This window comes from Propithecus coquereli, unplaced genomic scaffold, assembly GCF_000956105.1.
Source record: "Propithecus coquereli isolate 6110/MARCELLA unplaced genomic scaffold, Pcoq_1.0 Scaffold169, whole genome shotgun sequence".
Lineage (NCBI taxonomy): Eukaryota > Metazoa > Chordata > Mammalia > Primates > Indriidae > Propithecus > Propithecus coquereli.
Genome location: NW_012141524.1, coordinates 2046080 through 2067162, shown reverse-complemented (window position 1 = coordinate 2067162; position 21083 = coordinate 2046080). Strand labels below are relative to the sequence as shown.

The window sequence follows — 21083 nt, the reverse complement described above, 5'->3', positions numbered from 1 at the left end:
TAGCCAATCTGGAAGAGGAAAAGGTGAGATTTTGATTTCAGGTAAATAATGCTGCTCAGTGCATCTTGTGTGATGTGTACTTTATGTAAAAATGCTTAAAATTGGTTTAATCTGCATAGTCAGGACAAGTGCTTATTATTTTCCAGTTGACTACATTTCTTTGGTATAACAAGAACTGGTAAGTTGTGGAAGGGAGATGACAACTCCAGTTTCGGTTAAAGCACAACTGTCTCTGGAATAGAGTTATTTCTTAGCACGCTCTGAACTTTGCTTGATAATGTGAAATGACTATTTTAAAGTGTGTTTTATTCCTTACATGATCATATTGCTTGTACATCAACAGGTAAGAACACACTGGTGCTTCCCTTTCTGCTTACTCTTAATTATGTTTTTAACATTCTAGGACATTTGGTGAGTCCTTCTGTGCAAGCCTTTAAATGTTATTAGTTAATATAGCTGTCTAGTATTTAGACTGAATAAATTTCTCATTTTCATTTCATTATCTTATGTTTTTTTAACACGTTTCTAACTATGATAGATACTCAGGTACAATTACGTAATAATAACTTTAAGGTCCATTTTATCGATATGCACACTTTTCAGAAATAGTATTTCTATAGTGCTTTTAGCTTTCACACCTTACTCTTTTTTTTTCTTTCATGAACACGGTGAAGCATTTGTTGCAGGTATTAGTTTCATTCTTGATAGACGAGGCAACTGGAAAGCGTGGAGTGTTGGAGTGAAGGCCGCAGTGTTTAGTTAATCCCCAAAGAAGGGCTGCTTTCCAGATTTCCAGACAACTCTCCCATGAGTCCATTTTTATGAAAAAAAGGCAGGATCAGCAGTTTTAGTCAGTAATTCTCCAGCTCCCTGCTCCCTCCTCGAGCTGTCCCAATTAAGAATATCTCCAGGTAGAGACTAACCCACAAGCTCCATTAGGAAAGGGCCACTTGTGTCTTGTCCAGCTGCGTGTGCCCAACATGTCCCTGCAATAATTACTACTAAGTATTTGTTGACTCTATAAACGAGTGAATAAATGAACGAGGGTAATAGCTTCTAGCAGAGGTTTGCCCATTGTAGCTGGTGCTCTCTGCTGAGCTTGGGAAGAGTGCAGCCTCTATCTGACTGGACTGTCACACTCTTTGAGCACACTGCTATTGAAATGGCTCTCCTGGCCTTGCTTTGCCTGTTCTGCCCACTCTGTAACTCTTCTCAGACCAACTTCAGACCCAGTTCTGGTGCAGAGGCCACTAGTTTTAATCTGTTCCTCTGCCCCAGGGCAGGTTAGGAAGGGTGAATTCAAATAGGACTGGATAAAGTAAGGGAAAGTGGCTCTGTGCCTCATGGACTGAGATGAGGTTGGCAGTGCTCTAGCAAAGGCATTAAAGAAGTTAGCATTAGTGTTGTGTTTGTGCAAGACTTCCACGCTGTGTCTGTGTGGTTTCAGTATACTGCCCATTCAGCATGGTCCTCTCCCTCCTCTCTTGCCTTTCCCAGAAACAACTAGCATGCTCTCCCCAAAGAACTGCCATGGCCGAATTCTCCCCTAGTGCAATGCTGCTGTGTTGCACTAATGAATGGTGCAATAAACAACCCTACACAATGCACCACTCTGTGTGCTGTGAGGATATTGTTGAGGCCTCTGTTCCCTGCTTTATACTGTGTCTTCTCGAGGAGGGCTGCAGGGACAAATTTCTCTATGGTCTCATAACCAGGAATAATTGTGTCTCTCCTGAACAAATGGCTTGTTCTTTGTTTTAGGGATGCTGCAGTTCATGTAATGGATCACGTTTCCCTCTTCATGTAGCCTGTCTGAAAGCTCAGATTCAAATTTATAGCCTACCTCTGGCAAGTATATAAGACTTCCTTGCAAGAATTTTGTCTCTCTTAATGTTTCTGTATTTTCCCTTAGATGCATTTTAGTTACTTATTTTAACTTTAGTTTATCTTATTGCAATGGATGCATTTTTTTGGATAAGCTTTTCATAAACCTTTGATAAGAATTTTTTTGATAAATCCTTTTGGACAAAAAAGCAGGTTATAAAGAAATAAAATTAAAGACCAGTGTGTTCATACAACATCTTTAAGTTTTTTCTTTTGTTTTTAATCCCCAGGCCTAAATTTTGCAACTTTCTCTCCTCTAATCTCAAAATCAACCCACCGCTGTGTAGTGTCATAATCTTTTCTGAATCAGCTTTTTTTTTTCCTTCGATAGAAATCTGCCCATTACATTGAAAGTTAAGGTGTTAATAGCTGATCTCTGCACCTGCCACTTCCTAGCCATGTGAATTTTGCTAAATTACTTAACATATTTCACTTGTAAGAAGAGTAACAATATTTATCTTACGTGAAGGTTGCAAGGATCATGTGAAATACTGTATGCAAAGTGTGCAGTAAATTATTTGGCCTTTTGTTTAAGACAATCTTACAAGTAAAAAATCTACTGGACTTGGAGTTTAACGTCTCTACTCTTTCACTTGTCAGCTTACAACCTTTTACAAACCACTTGCCCTCTTCAGACCACATTTTTCTCATATGTAAATTTTATGGCATGATCTACAAAGTTTTTAGGGTTCTAGCTTTACTACTCTTAGGTTCCAAGGCTGGCCCTCAGTAACCTGTCACCAGTGTGCCCTCACTCAGTGCTCATTAGGAAAGGCATGGCTGTATCCCCCTGGGCAGAGAGAGGTGTGAGGGAAGCATCCAGATATCTGAGGCGGGGAAATGGAAAGGCACGTTGTGATGGTCTTTGTGTTCTTCACTGGTGTTGGTTGTGGTATTTGCAATGGGTATTCACGGAATATACCTTGAATGACTAGTGATTATAGTCCTGAATTCAAGTAGATTTCAAAATACATGCCATTATGAATGCTGCTCCACGTAGTAAATGGTCTGTAACCCCATCGCTTGATAAACACTCACACTCCAGGTAAGCGAGTCATGTAAAGGTGGCTATGAGATAGCAGTGGGACAAAGGGAACTGGCCGCATTGGCCAATAGCCACATTTAGCCCAATCATAGAGTCAATCAAAACAAGTGTATGTGTCCAAAATATGGTTTCTATTCCGAAACTATTAGGCAAGAGAATATCCCAAAAGCAAGACAGAACTCATTTATCAAAAAGATAAAAAAGAGTATGTAATAGATGATGTGGAAGAATAATCCACACTGAAATGAAGCTGCACTCTTGGCAATTCATCAAGATACAGGAGAGATTTCTGGTTTAAGAGCACAGTATTTTTTAGTGTATGATGTTGGCCAAGTTATTTAATCTCACTAAGTCTCAGTTTCCTCATATCTCAGAGGGATATTGTTACTAAACTCACATGATTGCTCTAAGGGGATGATATAAGTACCTGAGATATGTTAGTCATAGCTAACTATTATTATTCATGCTATTGGTCTTATTACAAACCTCAAATTCACACTGGCTCTCAAGGTTTTGCTACCCCTAATCTAATAAACTATGCAGATTATTCTTACAAATAAATCTTAAAAATGATTAGGTCATAGAATGATTGAAGTAGAGTGCAAATGCAGAGACAAAATTCTAATAAATTTTTGAATCAGTGTACCATGTCCATTAGTTTTTATCTTGTCATTTTATCCCTGGGATTTTACATTAAAAAGAAAATGATCTACTTTTTCTCTTGATTGATTTCATTCTGTGCATATGAGGCAGGATTATAAAGTAAAGACACTAGTTTCCATAAACTACCCACATTACTCTCTGGTCCTATTTTGTCTCCTTCTTTTGAAGCCTCTATGTCCTACCTTTGTGTGGGACAAATATAAATTTGCTCAACTTGTTCAGCATTATGACCCTGAATCCTGAAAAATCTTTATTTTGTAATAAAATTTTTAAAAAGATTAACCAGAATAAGATGTTAAAAACAAAAAATCATCAACCTTAAAGAAAGTGAGTGGTAAACTGCTGTGGAATTACTGTTATAAAAACAGAGAAACCACTGAAAACTAGTTTGGTTTGGGTTCAGGTATTTTTGTCTCAATGAGCTTCAACTTTTGCTTTGGTCTTTTGAAAATTCAGTGAAATTTTGAGATTCTAAATGGCAACAGTGTGTGGTAGTTACAGCCTTAGAACATAGCACCTGGGAGTGGTGGTTTTCTTGTGTTCCACTCTTTGAATCTTTCAGAAGAGAAGTGAAATTCTATAATCTGAGTTTCATTAATTTATTTAGTTTTGACCTGTATTTTCATGTGCAATTTCTCCTATGTCAAGCCATATGTTTGTCCATTTGGAGTTGAAAACTTGATAGATAATTTCCCAGGCAGTATTTTCATACAAAAGAAATTAGGGCCGAAATCTAGGATCCTGGCTGCCTAACACTTAAATATCAGGATATCCTTAATTCAGTTTTAGATGTTCCATAATTATTCATTTATTTTTGGAATAATGCACTGGTTTTTTAAAGCAGTTTGACCACATTTTTTATTAAAAAATTAATTGTGGTAAAAACCACCAAATTTACCATCTTAACCATTTTTGAGTATATAGTTCAGCAGTGTTAAGCATATTATCATGCAGCAGATCTCTAGAACTTTTTCATCTTGCAAAACTGAAACTCTGTGCCACTAAACAACTCCTCATTTCTCCCAGGTCCGCAGCCCCTGCTTAATTCCATTTTAAAATGGGGTATGCATATATTTTGCGATTACAATTTGATGAGGCCAGAGGTCACTTAGGTGAATTGCAAACTATAGGGATGGTGTGTACTGTGTACTTACTTGAAAAGTATGGACAAGTGGCTGGAATGAGTGCCTGTAGCTAGCATATGTATTAGCTGAACTGTTCGATCCTACTTAACCGCATACCTGAAGTACTCGAAAAACAGGTATTACTCATAGTTTGGAGTAGTATGGTTTATAATTAAAATCAAAACCAGAAGTGGGATAGGGCAGAAAACCCTGAAATTGAAGGAGGATAACCTTTGGAATATGTAAGTCATTGAGAGAAGTTGTGAAATTATTTTTCATAAAGATCTTTAAAAAAATGCATGGCCGGGGTGGTGGTTCTCGCCAGTAATCCTAGCATTCTGGGAGGCTGAGGCAGGAGGATTGCTTGAGGTCAGGAGTTTAAGACCAGTCTGAGCAAGAGCGAGACCCTGTCTCTACTAAAAATAGAAAAATTAGCCCTTGCGCAGTGGTGTGCACCTCTAGCTTCAGCTATGTGGGAGGCTGAGGCAGGAGGATTGTTTGAGCCCAAGAGTTTGAATGGCAGTGAGCTATGTATGACACGCCACCGCACTCTGGCCATGACAAAGTGAAACTCTGTCTCGAAAAAAATAAAAAAAGCAAATATTCGCTTCAATATTGTGGTACTAGCAGAATGCCAAGGAATATGTTAAACAGGTCCTCAGCTAATTCCTTTCCTAGATCTTTCAAAGCTATGTGTAAGGAGTGTAGTTTGCCATAGCACAAGGCAAAATTCAGAAGGAGGGGGTGTTGAAATGTGGATAGTGGTATCCTAGAGCCTTATTTGCTTAAATGAAAGCATTTAAAAAGTGCTCAGCGTCCTAAATGGGAAATTAAACATCACAGAAGAGGTTTAAGTGCCAGAGAGAAGGGTAAGGTCCTGACATTCTGGAGCAGTTCTTCTTCACTGACTTAAAAAGTCAAGATGATATGTTATTTTATTGACTACCTACCATTATCATCTTAATAGCTACCATGTATTAATAGTAATACTTTGGATGAAACATGGCGTGAATGATGACGATGTGGATATGGTGTAGATGAGGAGAATGGTGATCACCTAGACTCATAAATGATCCATCCTTCTGTCAGATCTCTCACCTGGTATGTCCCAAAGTTTCTAAGCTCAGTGCTCAATGACACTCTCTAAGCCTTTGCAGGGTTAAATTTATAGATCTCATGACCTAGAGTTGCCCAAGGTTTAGTATTATTAGTGTATTTCAGGTACATTTTACATCAAACAGGTTTTTATGTGTCAATCTGGAAACTTAACGATCACTTACAAATTTGTTTCCTTGGTAAAAACGTATTTTGAGCCCAAATCAAATAAATTAAAAATTTTAAGGAAATGACCCTTTTTAAGTAGGAAATTGTTTCAATGTGTAGTTGTAATTCTATATCAGCATACAATAAAATATTTTAATTTATCCTTGGAATGAAAGCTATAGCCTAATTTTAATAATAAAGAGAACGGTAGGGTAGCTAAAAAATTAACAATATTGCCCACATTAAGTTCTTGATACATATTGTTTGAATGAATTAAACACAAAGTCATTTATATTTAGTTATTTGACTTTGAAATATAGGAGAAGAGTTCTTAAACTTCAACTGCATTTTACAATGATTTTTGTTTTTTCATTTTGTTTTTAACATGAATTTTCATGACTCTGAACTCACACGTTTTGTCTACTCTGGCTTTATTCTGAGTGGTGGGGAGAATTAACCTAAAATTAAAATTCTAAGTTAAAAATTAAATTAAAAAACAAATTCAGAATATGTTTTAATAAGTAATCTACAAATTACTTGGCCCAAGCACAGATAATCAAGTATTAAGTAGTAATGGGCTGCCAGAAAATGCGGTAGAAAGGAATAAATAGTTACAGTGAACTATTTAAATCTGGGTTTCTCCTGAGGACGTTTTGTTTGTTTGTTTGTTTGTTTTTAAGGTCCTTTTTAATTGTGGGATATATAGAGATAACTCCATTATTAATTATAACATATTGGTGTATGAAGGAAAACCACATGTGACATTTTGCACATTCGTTCATTGCCTGAATTGAATAGCTGATTTGGACTCTACGTCTGGGTTCTTCTCCCTTTTCACATTCCCATCTGATTTTCTCCCACACGGATGATGAGGGCAGTCTTCCTGGTTGAAGGAAGACTGTTCTTAAAATAAGAGCTGCTCTCCTCCATTAGGACTAGAGCTAATTCAGTGAGCAGTCTTTGACCAGAACTGTCATCTACAACTTGGGAACTTTAAACAATGTGTAAAGGTCCCAGGGAACAGTAGAAATGGCACCAGGTTAGAACCCTAGAGAGTTTGTGGATATGTTCACAGAAACTATAATAATTTCATCAATAATTACCAAGAATGGAATGTTTTTTATGTGCCAAGTGCTTTATGCATCATCTTGTTTAATTCTCACGATGAAACCTTTTAAGTCTCATGATTAATCTCATTTCAAAATGAAAAAACAGATTTAGAGATGTTAAATCATGTTCCTCAAACCTATGCAGATGATAAAATAGACCTGAAGTTTGCCCAAAGATTGTCAGACCCTAACACAAATACATCACTTATTCACAAATATGTCAATTATCCTTGTAGCACTTGCCTCAGTAGTGGCTAGGATTTGAGACATGGTTGTCCTTCTTTGGGTGACCATTTTACTCAGTTTTGCCAATTAGCTAAATATGAAATTATTTTACAGTTCTCCTTTGTTCTGTTACTTTGTCTTTTTCACCTCTGGTTATTTTCCTTCCACTTATCATATCACTCTCAAATTAGAAGAAAAGGCCATGATTCCTGCCCATTCTCTGCCCTCGCCACAGAACCTGGATTAATTAGGCTACGACAGCAAAAAATATGGTGACCAGTCAGTTACACTGTCTATGCTCTTTAGCCCAGCCATCAGAAGGAATTTAGATTAGACATACCCAAGGATATCCATGAGTAATAACTATGAGCTTTGTCATAGATAACTGTATTGAGTATGTTTAAATGTACAACTCTGTTTTTCTATTATTATGTGATATTTCATGTTGACTTGTCAAACTGAAAAATACCCATATTGATTTTGCAGAAAGCTTCACATGTGAGATAAATGCACTCAAAGATTCCTCACAAGTAGCTCTTTGGAGCTTCAGATGTGAAATGGATCATTCCTCAATCTGTAATAGACCCTTCTGTGAAGCTCTTCAATCAAACCAGAGAATTCAAGGTGAAATTAGGGGGAGGATTGGAAACCCTCACAGGGGGACTTGAGTGAACTAGCTGAGAAAGGAACCTGAGGTATTTGCCATGTGCTACCTCTTTTTTTAGTCCTTTTCTTTACCATAGGAAGGCTGTCAATCAGCCTGTGACCTTACATGCTGTTTGTGCCTAATACCTGGATACAACAAGACAAGCTGTAGGGGGAGTGTCACATGCACCTTTGATTTCCTTCCATTTGTTATTTTTCTGACAATCTTCGGGTTATTTTTAAAGTACAGATTTGTCATTAGATTTTCTCTCTCTACTGAATTATTAATTATATTGTTATACTTAATGGGATGAAATTTTATATCTTTTGAACAAAAGCATAAATATCCTTTTTGAAAAATTAGTGACATGATAACAAGTTAGAAAGGATTGATATCTTTTGTTGAGTAATGATCCTGATAGATATATCTTATTTAGAAATAATGTTTATAGATCATGTAATAGCTTTTAATAAGTTTGTTTCCTGTAAAGCAATAAGACAGAGTTATCCTTATAAAAACCATTCTTCTGAAGTTAGTTTTTGAGTCACATTTTTAATTGATTTGATGCCATATTTTCAGCTGGACGTTTTTAGGTTAATTTTTAAAGAACTCTAGAATTTTCAATGGGCTATTTAGTTTGGAGGAGCAGTGAATCCTGATACCAAACTAAGTAATAAAAACTATGCCTTGGAATTTATGCTCATACATGGAGTATGTTTGACAATAGCTTTTGATACGCAGGCTGCTGTGAAATGATTGCTATCCCATAACTGTGTCATAGTTTGCCTAAGCCATGGAGATGGTGTTGTTTGTAAAGCTCAATTATTAGTATAATCTTAAGAGCATATTAATTGCCCAGGAGGTTTATATATTTGTTCTGTGCACGTGATTAAAGATCACGGCGGTTTATACGGCATAATTTTAGAGATGAAGAAAATGACTATTGTAATACTCGCTACTCTCAGTTTCCTCTACAGCAATGCCCTTACACCTTTCTTTTGCAGGCATTTTGTAGCATCCTAAACAGAAGGATATTGCAGGGAGCTGATTCTGCTTTGATCCTTGTGCTTGTTGTCAAAGCGCTTGGGATTGAAGAGACTGTTGGCTACAATTGACTGTGACAATTAGGAGATGATCAGAGCCCTAGAGTGGAGCACTTAAAGGGTAATTTACATGTCAGTTTGTCGAATAAAAAAAAGATATTCAGCTAAGATTTTTTTTTCCCCCTCAGAGCCTTGTAAACTGCAATTTGTGCTCTGGTAAGAAAAACCTGGCAGAGGAGTTAGGATAGCCATTACCATTTGAAAAGAAGCAATCAGAAGGCCGCCGCTGAGCCCTTTGTCCACTAAAAATGCTGATTTGCAGGCAGTGAGTGAAAAAGTGGAACCGTCACTAAATAAAACCGTGAGCTAGGTAACTACCCTCCACCCCAACCCTTGGTGGCTTTTTAGTGTTGGTTAAGGGTTTTTTTTTTTCTTTTTAAATGTATCATAAATCCTAAATTTGCTGTCATTATAACATTGTTATTGGTCATGAATGTCCTTCCCTCTCCCCCACACCCCCCCAAATAATAAAAGGATACATTGAGAGAGTGGTAGGTGGAATACAAACCAACAGTCCATGGAAAGGCTGAAGCTACCAGTTGTATCAGATTTTTCTTGTTCTTTTTCCTTTTAGGCACGATCGCAATTTTCCCCTTGTCATCCTTTCACTATGCTATTTTTTCCTCTACTATCAATGTACTCCTAGGTTTTTTCATTTATATTTATACTCCAGTTTGGGAACAGTATTTCTAACCTTCACATGGTTAGACCATTTGCTTGGGTGCGCTTGGCTGAAAAAGTAATGTAGCATCAGTCCAAGATTTACTATCCACATGTGATCATTTCTATACTCTTCTATTAGCTAATCCATATATACAACTAAAAAAAATAGCCAGAAAGCCGAAAGAAGAGAATTTCCAGTAAATAGACGATGGTAGTAGTTATACATCATCCATTTAATTGTCACATAGGATAAGAAAAACTAAAATTATTTCAAAAATCTTTTAGTCTTTTTTCCTGGAAATCATTACTAATACCACTATTACTGGGATAGAATTCCAAGATTTTCACTTGCATAATTGTCTGGAAAAAATAGTTAATGTATCTACACAATCGTCTTGTGTAGAAATATCTAAATTTGGTGTATATTTAATTCAGGGACATGTGTTAACTTCCAATTGCAGATACATTTTACATCCCATTCTTTTTGATGTTTCGTTATGGTGAGGGGCATTTACAGAGGGGCCGCATGGGGTTCAACATGAGTCTGTCTTTACCAATAAGAGCAAAGAACATCCATGGCATTCAGAAGCCAGAGGCTTCAACTCTGGGGATGTATCTGCCCATGGCTGTTCCCCCATATCCTTCACCTGGACACTGTGTATCTGGGTTTTAAGGCCACCCTTCCGTGAAAGAATTTACTATCTTACACCTCCAAATAAGAGGACTTTTACTTCTTTTCATTTGCTGCTAATATCTTAATTTCTTAACCAAAAAAAAATTTTTTCCCCAAGGAATGCCTTATGAAAGAAATTGTGTGTTCTACTTTTGGGGGGTTTCTGAAAATCACAGTAATCAGATTATGGAGATTAGTTGAGGGAAGACAGCATATAGACAGATATTGGTGTCTCCTCTGACTGCTTTGCAGGAAGGCCCTTAGCTTCTTTATAAAGTTTTTAAAGTCTCTAGTTTGTGTGTGTGTGTGTGTGTGTGTGTGTACATGCCTGCCTAGCCATGAACACATAAGCAAGATTAAAATAAGATTGAATAAGGTTATTAAGTGCAAAGAAGATAAGGAGAGGGAGAGTCAGACAAGGTCTGGGTTTCCTTAGCGTGTGTCTGCAGGATGCAGGCAATGGTAAATCTGTATCAAAAATCAAGCACAGCAGGAGGTGTTCGTCTCCCAGGTAATGGGTGAATGATGAGCAGATGAGCCATCCTTCTATTGATTTCAGCATTTTGTTCCAGCCAGTCACAATTAACTTTGATTTGTTTTTACTTTCCTCTTATAGGTTTGCATTTAAAACACTCTTGGAGCACTAATTGTATAAAATTCTGGTAACTGCACATTCTTTTTGTAGAGAGGTAATGAGTGAATGAGTGAAAAGGCAGGGATTGTTTGCCATTCTAAGCGGGGATCGTCAGAACATCTCTACTTGACTGAAATTGTTTTGGAAGGTGAGCTGGAACGAGAATCTTGCAGCTAAAATGAAGTGACTCTGCATGTGGGTTTTTGGATATTTCTCTCCATCAGAGAATTTTGCAGAACTGCTCTGGGACTTACAAGTTGATTTAAATTTTATTTATAAGACAATCTTTAAGTCAATAATATGAAAACTTTTTAAAATACGCTTATTTGACTCCTAAGTAAATGGGAGCCTTTTGAAAGCTCACTTGGAAATATTCGAAATGAGTTTTTCCTCTTACCATCACAATGTTTTTTCAATATACAAATTGCCATGTTGTGACAAAATAGATTATTGAAATGCTTTGAAAAGTTTTTAGAAACATGCTTAAGGAAACAATATGTAAATTTTTATAGTTAATTCATATGTCACTTTATTAACATTGCTGCTACTGAAAAGTCCTAGAACCTTTAGCACATTCCAGAACATTTATTGTCTTGTTTTAATAAGTAGCTCTTTCTCTGTAATTGTTTGGAGGTGGCACTGGGATTGTCAGATTTAGCAAATAAAAATAAAAAATGCCTGGTTAAGTCTGAATTCCCAATAATGAATGAATAATTTTTTAGTATGAATATGGGCCCATGAAATGTTTGCACTGGCAACCCTAGGGGGCATTTTGATTCGATAGAAATTACAACCAGGCATTGAATATATTACTTAATTATCTATAAATTATCATTTATAAGTCATTTTACCTTTTACTGTCAGATTAGATAGACCAACCCAGTTTGCCCCCTTTAAATAGAAACCATTAACTCCTTAATGCTAAGTTTAATTTCCTCCATCATGTTCCCAGAGCAAGTTATGACTTGTCATTTCGAGTAGGTAGTGGTATCAACCTTACTATACCACGGAGACTTCAGAAAAGATGGGGGAGTTTAGTTTGCTTACATAGGTCAGGCTCTGACTAGACTGTTTGGTGGTTACAGATATAAAGAATTGAAAAACTCCATGAGCATATATAATATTTGGGAAGCCACATCTTTCCTTTTGTGGCAGTATTGTGACTACATAGGTAGCCAAGTTTGAAATCCTTGTGATTCTGATCCTGGTAAGAACTTCTGGGAAGGGAAAGATTCTATGTTCTTGCACTTTTATTTTGTTTCATTTAACTTGCATCACGATAATCTAGTGACTATGAAAGAAGCTAAGCTAAAATGTGCAGAAAACCAAATATCTGATTTCTCTTTGGGGCCAGCATTCATTTTTCTTAGTACATTTTTCATTGTCTTGATGCTTTCCGTGGCTTGTCAGAAGAATTATTTGTAGAAGATAAGTTTAGAGCCCTGTGACCCATCCTCTAAGTCCCCCTCTGATTTCAGCTGTAGCTTCAGTGGACAGTTCCTAGGAAACCCTGGCTTTGCCTGGACTGTCCCACTCCAGAACACTGTGATTCTCCCCAGTTTCTGCCTCAGAGCCTTCTCTAAAGTTGTGGAAGCTTGCTCAGTGCTTCCTGAGGCTTAGCATGGAAATGTGGGGAGAACTAACACCCTCAAGGGCAGCCCTCAACCAATGGGTGGTGGGGGCCTGTGGACAAATATTCCATCCACCTATCTTTTGAGCAGGTAGTTCTGAGAGGCACAGGCATGCTTCTCAGAGGCCCTGTTTTCAAGAACAGGGATCTTCTGTGCCCTTTGGAACATCATTTGGCTTTTCCTCCGACCCTTTCTTACTCCTTCTATTCCCTCACTCCTATTACTGAGGCAAAAAAAAACACATGCATCCAATTCCCTGAGTCAGACTGTGCTTTCAGTGGAACCCAACTAAGACACTCCTGATGCTCTTCTCTACCCAGGCTCACAGTTCTGTGCTTGCTCTAGTTCTAGATATTTGCTTCCTTTCGTTCCATCAAGATTTACTTTTCTTCTTCTCAGAGGAAGAGAGGCCTGCCACTGTATCTACTGCTACAACTAAGTCGTATTCTTTCACCTCATCTGAACTCTCCTTCTTCATAATAAAAACCATTCTAGAATGCCCACCACATGTGGGGGCATATGCTAAGGGATCCATGCAGATTGTTTCATAATGTCCCCAAGAAATAAAATCAGTATTTTTATTTTATAGGTGAGGAAACTGAAGCTCAGAGAGACTAAGTGATTACATTTTAGTACTATGACACTAGTGAGTGGCAGAATAAGCATTGGTTTCTGATGTCTCTGACTCCAGATCCCATTTTTTTAACCACTATGCCATACCATAGAGTCCACCATTTAAAGATTTTAGAAATAAAAGTTTCTTTATCAAATACTAATATGAATTGCTAAAGAGGTAATTGGGTAGGAAGGAGGTTGGGATGAGAGAGTTGGTTTATATCAAATAAGGCAAACATTTTTTAAAAAGGTCCTCATATCAACTTATAACTGAACAAAAATTCTAAAGTATTGGCTCCATTCTGAGACTTGAAGCTTCATAAACCTACGTCTGTTTTGGTTCACAGTGCCTTACGTGTGCTAGGGCTTGATCAACATACGTTGAATGAACCCATTGGAGTATTGTAGAAAACAGTTTAAAGTGATTTCAATGAATTCAACTTTTTAGTGATCCACTTTATTAAACAATTGACTTTCAAGATGATGCAACTTTCAGGATGATGTTACTTGAAAAAATTAAAATCCTAATGGTGTCCATATAATTTAAGACAAAGTGTTTAGAACAATGTTACAATATGGTTCTCAATGAAATATGGTAATTTAAAACTATTGAGAGCAAAGGGAGGCAGAAAGATTCCACATGATGTTACAATAGGCACACAGAGAGGTCTGGGAGTGCTGGAGTACAAAGGTCAAATGCAGTAAACTCGAACTTCCATGGAGACAGGGTGAGGCTACTCAGAAGCCACAAGAAGATCTGGTTTTCACTTGGAAAAGGGTGGCAGAGTTAATAACTCTTCTTTATGATTTAGCTTGGGGAATAATGAGGACTCATGGCAGCTCTTTTCTGTCTGACTTTCTCTGTCTTGACAAAATTAATGTATTCCATAAATACTAGAATTCTGAGCTCCTTAGAAACTGACTGCAGCTACATTTGGGGAGCAATAAACCTAGTATTTTTATCTTATTGCATCTATAAACCTAGCATCTTTATCTTATTGCATCCCTTGAAGTAGAGTGAAAGGTTCACCCATGCAAATCTTTCCTGACTTTTTATAGATAGAAATGCTATTCTCTTCAAATTGCCATAATGTTAGGGACTCAACTCTGTGATATTTTCTAAAATCTTCATGAGGTTGTTAGTTTTGAACAACAAATAAAGCTGAGCCTGGTCTGAGCAACATAGTGAGACCCCATCTCTATAGAAAATTAAAAAAGAAACTAGCTGGGTATGGTGGTGCACACCAGTGATTCTAGCTAATTGGGAGGCAGAGGCAAGAGGATTGCTTGGGCCCAGGAGTTTGAGGTTAAAGTGAGCTATGATATCACTGCATTCTAGACTGGGTGACAGAGCGAGACCCTGTCTCAAAACAAACAAACAAAAAAATGCTGAGCATATGCAATTTCTATTTGTACCTTGATGGTTACTGTTGGGTTTCTTATGGCAACCACAGTAACCAGTAGCCCCTCAAGAGTGAAAGCATAAAGTATAGCAGTCCTAATGCCGTATCACTGGGAGAATTGGCAACATCAGTGAAAAATAACAAAGTTAGATGTAATTTATCTTTTCATGGTCACCAATAGGAGCTATGTAACAAAAGTAGGTTTTGCTTGTTGGATTACAAGATTGTAAAAGAGAACTTTGATCAATGAGCTGGATAAGAATACTTTCAGGCAGATTCAATACAAACTAAAGGAATCGTAACATGGGTGTAAATGCCTAAAATTATACTCAGAGATTTTTTAAATTTTTTTTAGCTTTTGTGTATGTGAACCAAACTTGTCTTTACCTACATATTAAGTTGTTATGATTGGCTGAACTCTAATGAATAATTTAAAATGTAAATAATAGAAAGCAATATGATTATTAATGTATGTTTAGTTATATACAAGTTACTATGTATGGATCCTAATTAGGATTAGGTTTATGAATCAGTGCAGCTAATATGTGAATAAATATAAATTACACAACTGACTCAGCTAGAAAAATTAGATTCACATACACCTTTACATAGCTAATGCTAACAGTGGAAACAGACTCTATCCAAAATATTTCTTAGACCAAACTTAGGAAAGTCAAGGGCATCTTCTCTTAAAATGCCTGAAGTCATATTTTATATTCAATGGCTTTGTCTGTTTTTAGAGGTGTATATCTTAAATTATAAACATGTATATGTGAACTAAGAAGTATTCAGTGTCTTCATTAGGCAGACATTTGTGACTTCTAGCTTTCATTCGTGGAAGCGCTCTCTTCTCTGTATTAATGCCAAACACTATTTGAACCAGAACTGTTTTTGTTCTGGGCTCTAAAAAGACAAAGTCTGAGGAACCGACACCCTTTTATAGCTGGGAGAAATATTTTCTTCTTACACGTATGTCACCTGTCACCGTCGGCAGGTTGGGACAACTACCAGATGTTAGGGATAGAGGTGACAGGTTGTGGATCCCCACTAGCCATTATTCCAGTACCAAAGAGCCCTTAGAATGTAGACGGCCATGCCTGTGAGACAGCCATGCTTTCTCACCTTTAAACCTAGGGCTCAGGAAAATTGTGTTAATTCTCTCAAGTGAGGATGGACTTGCTTGGGAATATTGGGTATTCTTTCCATTTAGAAGCATATTGAGAAAATATAATAGATTTTCACCAACTTCAAGCTTTCAGAATGACCTTGCTTGCCCTTTTGACTACTTTGCAAGTCAAAATTGACTTGGATGTAGAAAGTTCTCCAGTTCTTCCTTATACGAATGAGAATTGGCATGGTCAGGATTACAGAGTGAGTGTTATATCCCTGGGTCTTTCCACCTTGGTCTATGTCCCTGAAATCCTACACATCAGTAGGTTCCGGTTTTGGTGATTCTTTCACAAATTCTCTTATAATTGTCTCTTTCTTTTCATTTCTACTATCACTGCCCACCCTAGTCCATTTTTACTATATAACTGAATGATTTAAATGGTTTTCTAACTGAATTCTCTGCTTCTACTTCCCTTCCTTTCACTTGCATAGTTAGATGAATCTTTTAAAACATGAGTTTTTGTTCATCACACCTCAAAATTCTCAAAGATTTGACTTTCCTGAAAGATGTAATCTTTCTTCCTTACTTAATAGCTTTCAGAATCTATGCCCAATCTGAGAACGGCCAAATCATTCCTGGTACAGTCATTAAAATTATAATGTCCATTAAAGACAATAATTCTGGGGCAGCCATTTATTCAACAGGTATTTGTCAACTGTCTACTGTGTACTAGCCACTGTGCTAGGTGTTGGGAATATCGAGGTGCCTAGCCCCAGTACAGAGCTTGGAGTCTAGAGAAGGAGACAGACAGTAAAGACACAACCATATTTATGAATGTATACTTGCAAATGGAGATAGCAGGTCTGAAAGGCAGGCCTATGGTTCCATAAAAGCACATAGCAAAGGATTCAGACTACTTGAAGGGAGTCAGAAAAGATTCTCTGAGAAGGCAATTGATTCTTCAAATGAAATCTGAAGGATGAGTTGAAGTTACCTAGGCAAAAGGTGGGGAGACAGGTAGATGATGAACATTATCATACAGATGGAACAGCATGTGCAAAAACCTTGTGCAGGATGGAGCAGATACATTCAAGATTCTTTTAAAAAGCTTGTGTGGTTGAAGAAGACAAAGAACAAGAGTAAGTGTAAAGCAAGATGACATGGAGCATCTTGTGGACTGCAGTTATTGATATAAACTAGTGGTTTCCAACTGGGAACTGTTTTGCACCCCCTCTCCTTCCAGGGGACGTTTGGCAATGTCTGGAAACATTTTTAATTGTTACAACTGGATGGGGGTTTTATTGGCATCTAGTAGGTAGAGGTGAGTGATGCTGCTAAACATCCTAGGACTCACAGGATAGCCTACTACAGCAAAGAATTATCTGGTCCAAAATGTCACTAGTGCTGAGGTTGAAAAATTCTGACATTAGACAATAAAATTTCTTTGAAGAGTTTTCAGAAGGTAATGGGGATGGCATGACCAGATTTGCATTTGAATAGCTTATTCTGGCTATAATATAAAAAATGATATGGAGAGGTGGTCAGAAGTGAGTTAGTATAGTTTTCTAAAAGAGTAGGTGAGAGATGATGGCAGCTTGGACCACTATGTTGGCAAAGAAGATGATCTATTTTTATTGCCAGGGAAAGTTATTCACAATGCATTCTTATGAGGCAAAAGTCAGATCAAAAGATGCTCTGCATAGCATGACCTTGTCTTTGTAATAAAATATTTGCAGGTGCATATTTGCACAGGTAAAATTCTGAAAGGCTAGATATTAACATGGTATTATGAGGGGGCAAAATTTTAGTTTTATATCTATTTATTTACTCTTTGCTTATCTTTATATTTGTTCTACATTGAACACGGATAAATTTTATGATAATGAAAAGAATTAAATAAAAATTTCTGGCTCCAATCTACCTTTCTAAAAAAAATATTATGGCTCAATTCTGCAGACAATTGTGACGCTATATGCACTTCCATATTTTCCTTCAAACATTTTCATAACAAATGTGACAGATTATAAAAATAGAAGCCAGGGAAAGACTTGAAGGAGAAATCAAGTTTCCAAAGGATGATATCCAGGTATGAGTATTAACTAGTATTTACTCTTTTACTTTTGTGGGGGCATGTGATCCCTGGGTCTTTTTGTATACCTGCTGATTAAACCAAATTCTCATTTCTCCAGAGTGGCTATTCTTATTTCTGCAGCGGCATGCTGCCTAACCCTTGAAGTAAAGGGTCTGCTCATTTTTTCCATGAGCTAAATTGGTTTTAGTTATTATAGACTTGACACAAAATCTACTTGTTAAAGGAAATGCTATAATCCAGTACTGCTTGTTTCTAGATGTATCTTGGCATACCACTTAATCTCCATGGACCAGAATTTCTTCATCTGTTTTGGTTCAGAGAGCATACCTTATGATTCTATGATTCTAATTTTTAGATAGGTTTGGATAGTAAATAATGTCATGGTAATGATGTAGCTGAATAGCTAGTATGTTAATACTTCAAGGTAGATTAATACGAGGTGTCCCAAAAGTCTCCATACAAAGAAAAAATTTTGTAATGAATATTTTGTAAATAAAGGTATGTTTAGCTACAATTTCCCATTTTTCCCTGTGTATGGCGACTTTTGGGACACCCTGTGTAATTGAGACAGAAAGTGCCTACATTTAAGCTGTTCCTTGCTTAATAGCACCTTTGCAAGTTACATAACTTCTGCTTGTCACCAGGGACCTGATTAACCACAATTAACTTATTCACTAACAGTCTAATGACCTTAAAGGGGAGCAAGACACCTTATATCCAGGCAACAATTTAGGTACTGGTGGAATCTAGTTTATTAATTTTTATTGTATTATTCACTCATTCTCTAAGTGTGATGTTTTCTAAACACTTATTATAGTATTTGACATAGTACTTAGAATAAGCAACTAGTAACATAAAATGAGTCCGCTATAACTAGTCATTGCAAAATATACACACAGAATGATCTGGTGGAATAAAGCAAGCTGAAGAAAACAGGATTTCCAGACACACTCTGGTTAAGTGAACTTGAATCTTACTGCTCGGATCTTCTTTCCTTAATATTTTAAATAAGGGAATTGAAACAAACGATCTCTAATTTTTTTTCCAGCTCTATGTTCTATGCACTTGTTGAGTGATGATTAACAACAAAACTATATAAGAAGTGTTATAATTGGAAGGATATACTTTCATTTTTCTTGACTGTTTCAAAGTTTAATAAGTTTAAGTAGAGTACTAACATTTTTTGTGAGACTCTGAGAATACATTAAGCCTTTGACTAAAACTTGTTTTTGATGTATAGACAAAAAAATAATTAAGGGTTTAAAAAATGTTTTGGCCTTATTCACATATGTCAAAAATCCAGCAATAAAAAAGGAAGACTTGCTTTATTTGGAGACATGTACACAGGCTTTTGTTAGTTCCAGGATGATAACAAGGTGTTAGAATTATAGAATGTAGAACCACGGATTGATGCTTGGCACACTGCCAGAAAATACAGGGTCGGAAGAACATGTTAATTTTTGTGTATTCCCAAGATTTTGTTATCCAGTCTCAGGCTGTTTGATCATTTGCTGGGATTCATATTCTACTTCTAGTCCTTGACCTCAAACTAATTCTTAGAATGAAAATATTGTTGACTAAAGGTTAACTGGAATTTGGTAGGTTATGAATACAGATGGCAAGAAAGGTAAGACAGGAAAAGTTAGTCTGATCAAGAAAAAAGTAATTTTAATATGTCATATATTATTTGGAACACTTAAAAATACACTCATTCATCAAGGCTGAAAATGTGTTCAGAATATCAGTTATTTTAAATACTGCTCCTAAATATTGTACAAATCAAACTACTTTTATATCTTACATTCATAGCTTTTTTATTATTTTTCAATCTCTGAAACTTTGAAGTGGGCCACTCTCACCAATATTTCACACCTGAAATGGCAAATTAATATTACTGTTGTGGCAGTAAGATTTGATTATTCTGACATCTCCTATTGAGGAAGCAGTTTACAATGTTGTCAATAATGTTCTTTGGCAGTTAAATGTTTTAGATTTTCTTCTTATAAATACATATCCTATACATATTGTGCATTTCCATGTTATCATGGTTGATATTTATAACTATAAAATATTTATCACTATATTGTATTAACAATAAGGCAATAACTAGAATTAATCTTAAGCTAAGTGTTTGCATTTTCCAGAAGTTCTGACACCTAAGAGTGGTATTTGGCTAATGGTGGGCCAAAGGAACGAATAAGGAAGACACTCAGGACTCTTGGTAGAAAATATTCAAAAATTGATTTGATATCAGATTTAGTGAGAAAATATGCCAATAAGAAAATGCATCTTTTCAAGATTAAATTCAGCATTTGTTACTTAATAGCATTTGTCATCTTCCAATTCTTCATATGCAGCAAATTAATTTCAAATCATTTTGCTCTTCCAAGTGCCTTTGTGTATTGTATTTCTTTTTTCACATCCTTTTGGATAACATTTGAGAAAAAATAAGACTACAACAGTCAATGATTACATTCAGAATGGAAGACAGTTGTAAGACCAAGGAACAGGTGGAGTATGTACGACGGGAATATTCACTTTTTGTGCCACCATTTTGTAGCTCCTCAAAAAAAAAAAAAAAAAATTAGCAAATGGTGGATATTGTTTCTTTACAAAAAATGGTTCTGTACTGGATCCATCTGTGAAGTATAAACATGTCATCAGCACTCATTTTCCATCTCCAAAAAACATTCCCCATGTCCATATTTGATTTTCAAGTGCATCTGTGCACTGATGGAAACACTCCCAACATGCTGCTACACAATTGCAGAACCCACACATTTCTGCCTTTGAATCAGGCTTTCACCAGAGCCTGGCCTCCCCTGGGTAGATGCTTGTTTCAAAGTTGCAAAGGTCCCCTGGGTGACCCCAATAAAAAAGAACTTCAATGTCCATGGTAAGGTTAAGTTATTCCTTTTAGGGAGGTGATATTGTCCCATAAAGTTTTCTCTACTTTGTTCAAAAAAAATTTTTTGTGGGTGTGTGTTTGTGTGTCTTAGAATTTTTCTTTTTATTCCCGTGCTATACTTACCTAATTACTAGCCCTCGTACTGCTGAGTTTCTCAATGCCTAAACTCACATTTGAGAAAGAAAGTGAAGATCTTGGATATTAGCTTGGTTATTCAGAAAGTTTAAGTAGAAAAAGCCAGGAGTTCATTTCAGAAAATTGAAAGGCAAGCATCCTGAATCCTGGGAGTCC

General features: G+C 36.5%; 1 long non-coding RNA gene across 1 annotated transcript in view; it reads left to right on the top strand.

Annotated features, from left to right (window-relative positions):
* LOC105808175 overlaps nucleotides 1-20259 on the top strand; it is a 52043-nt gene extending 31784 nt beyond the window's left edge. Inside the window, exons 2-3 of the long non-coding RNA XR_001137365.1 lie at nucleotides 7800-7937; nucleotides 20029-20259. This is a non-coding gene — a long non-coding RNA (uncharacterized LOC105808175). The remainder of the gene's footprint in view (nucleotides 1-7799; nucleotides 7938-20028) is intronic.
* The last annotated feature ends 824 nt before the right edge of the window (nucleotides 20260-21083 follow it).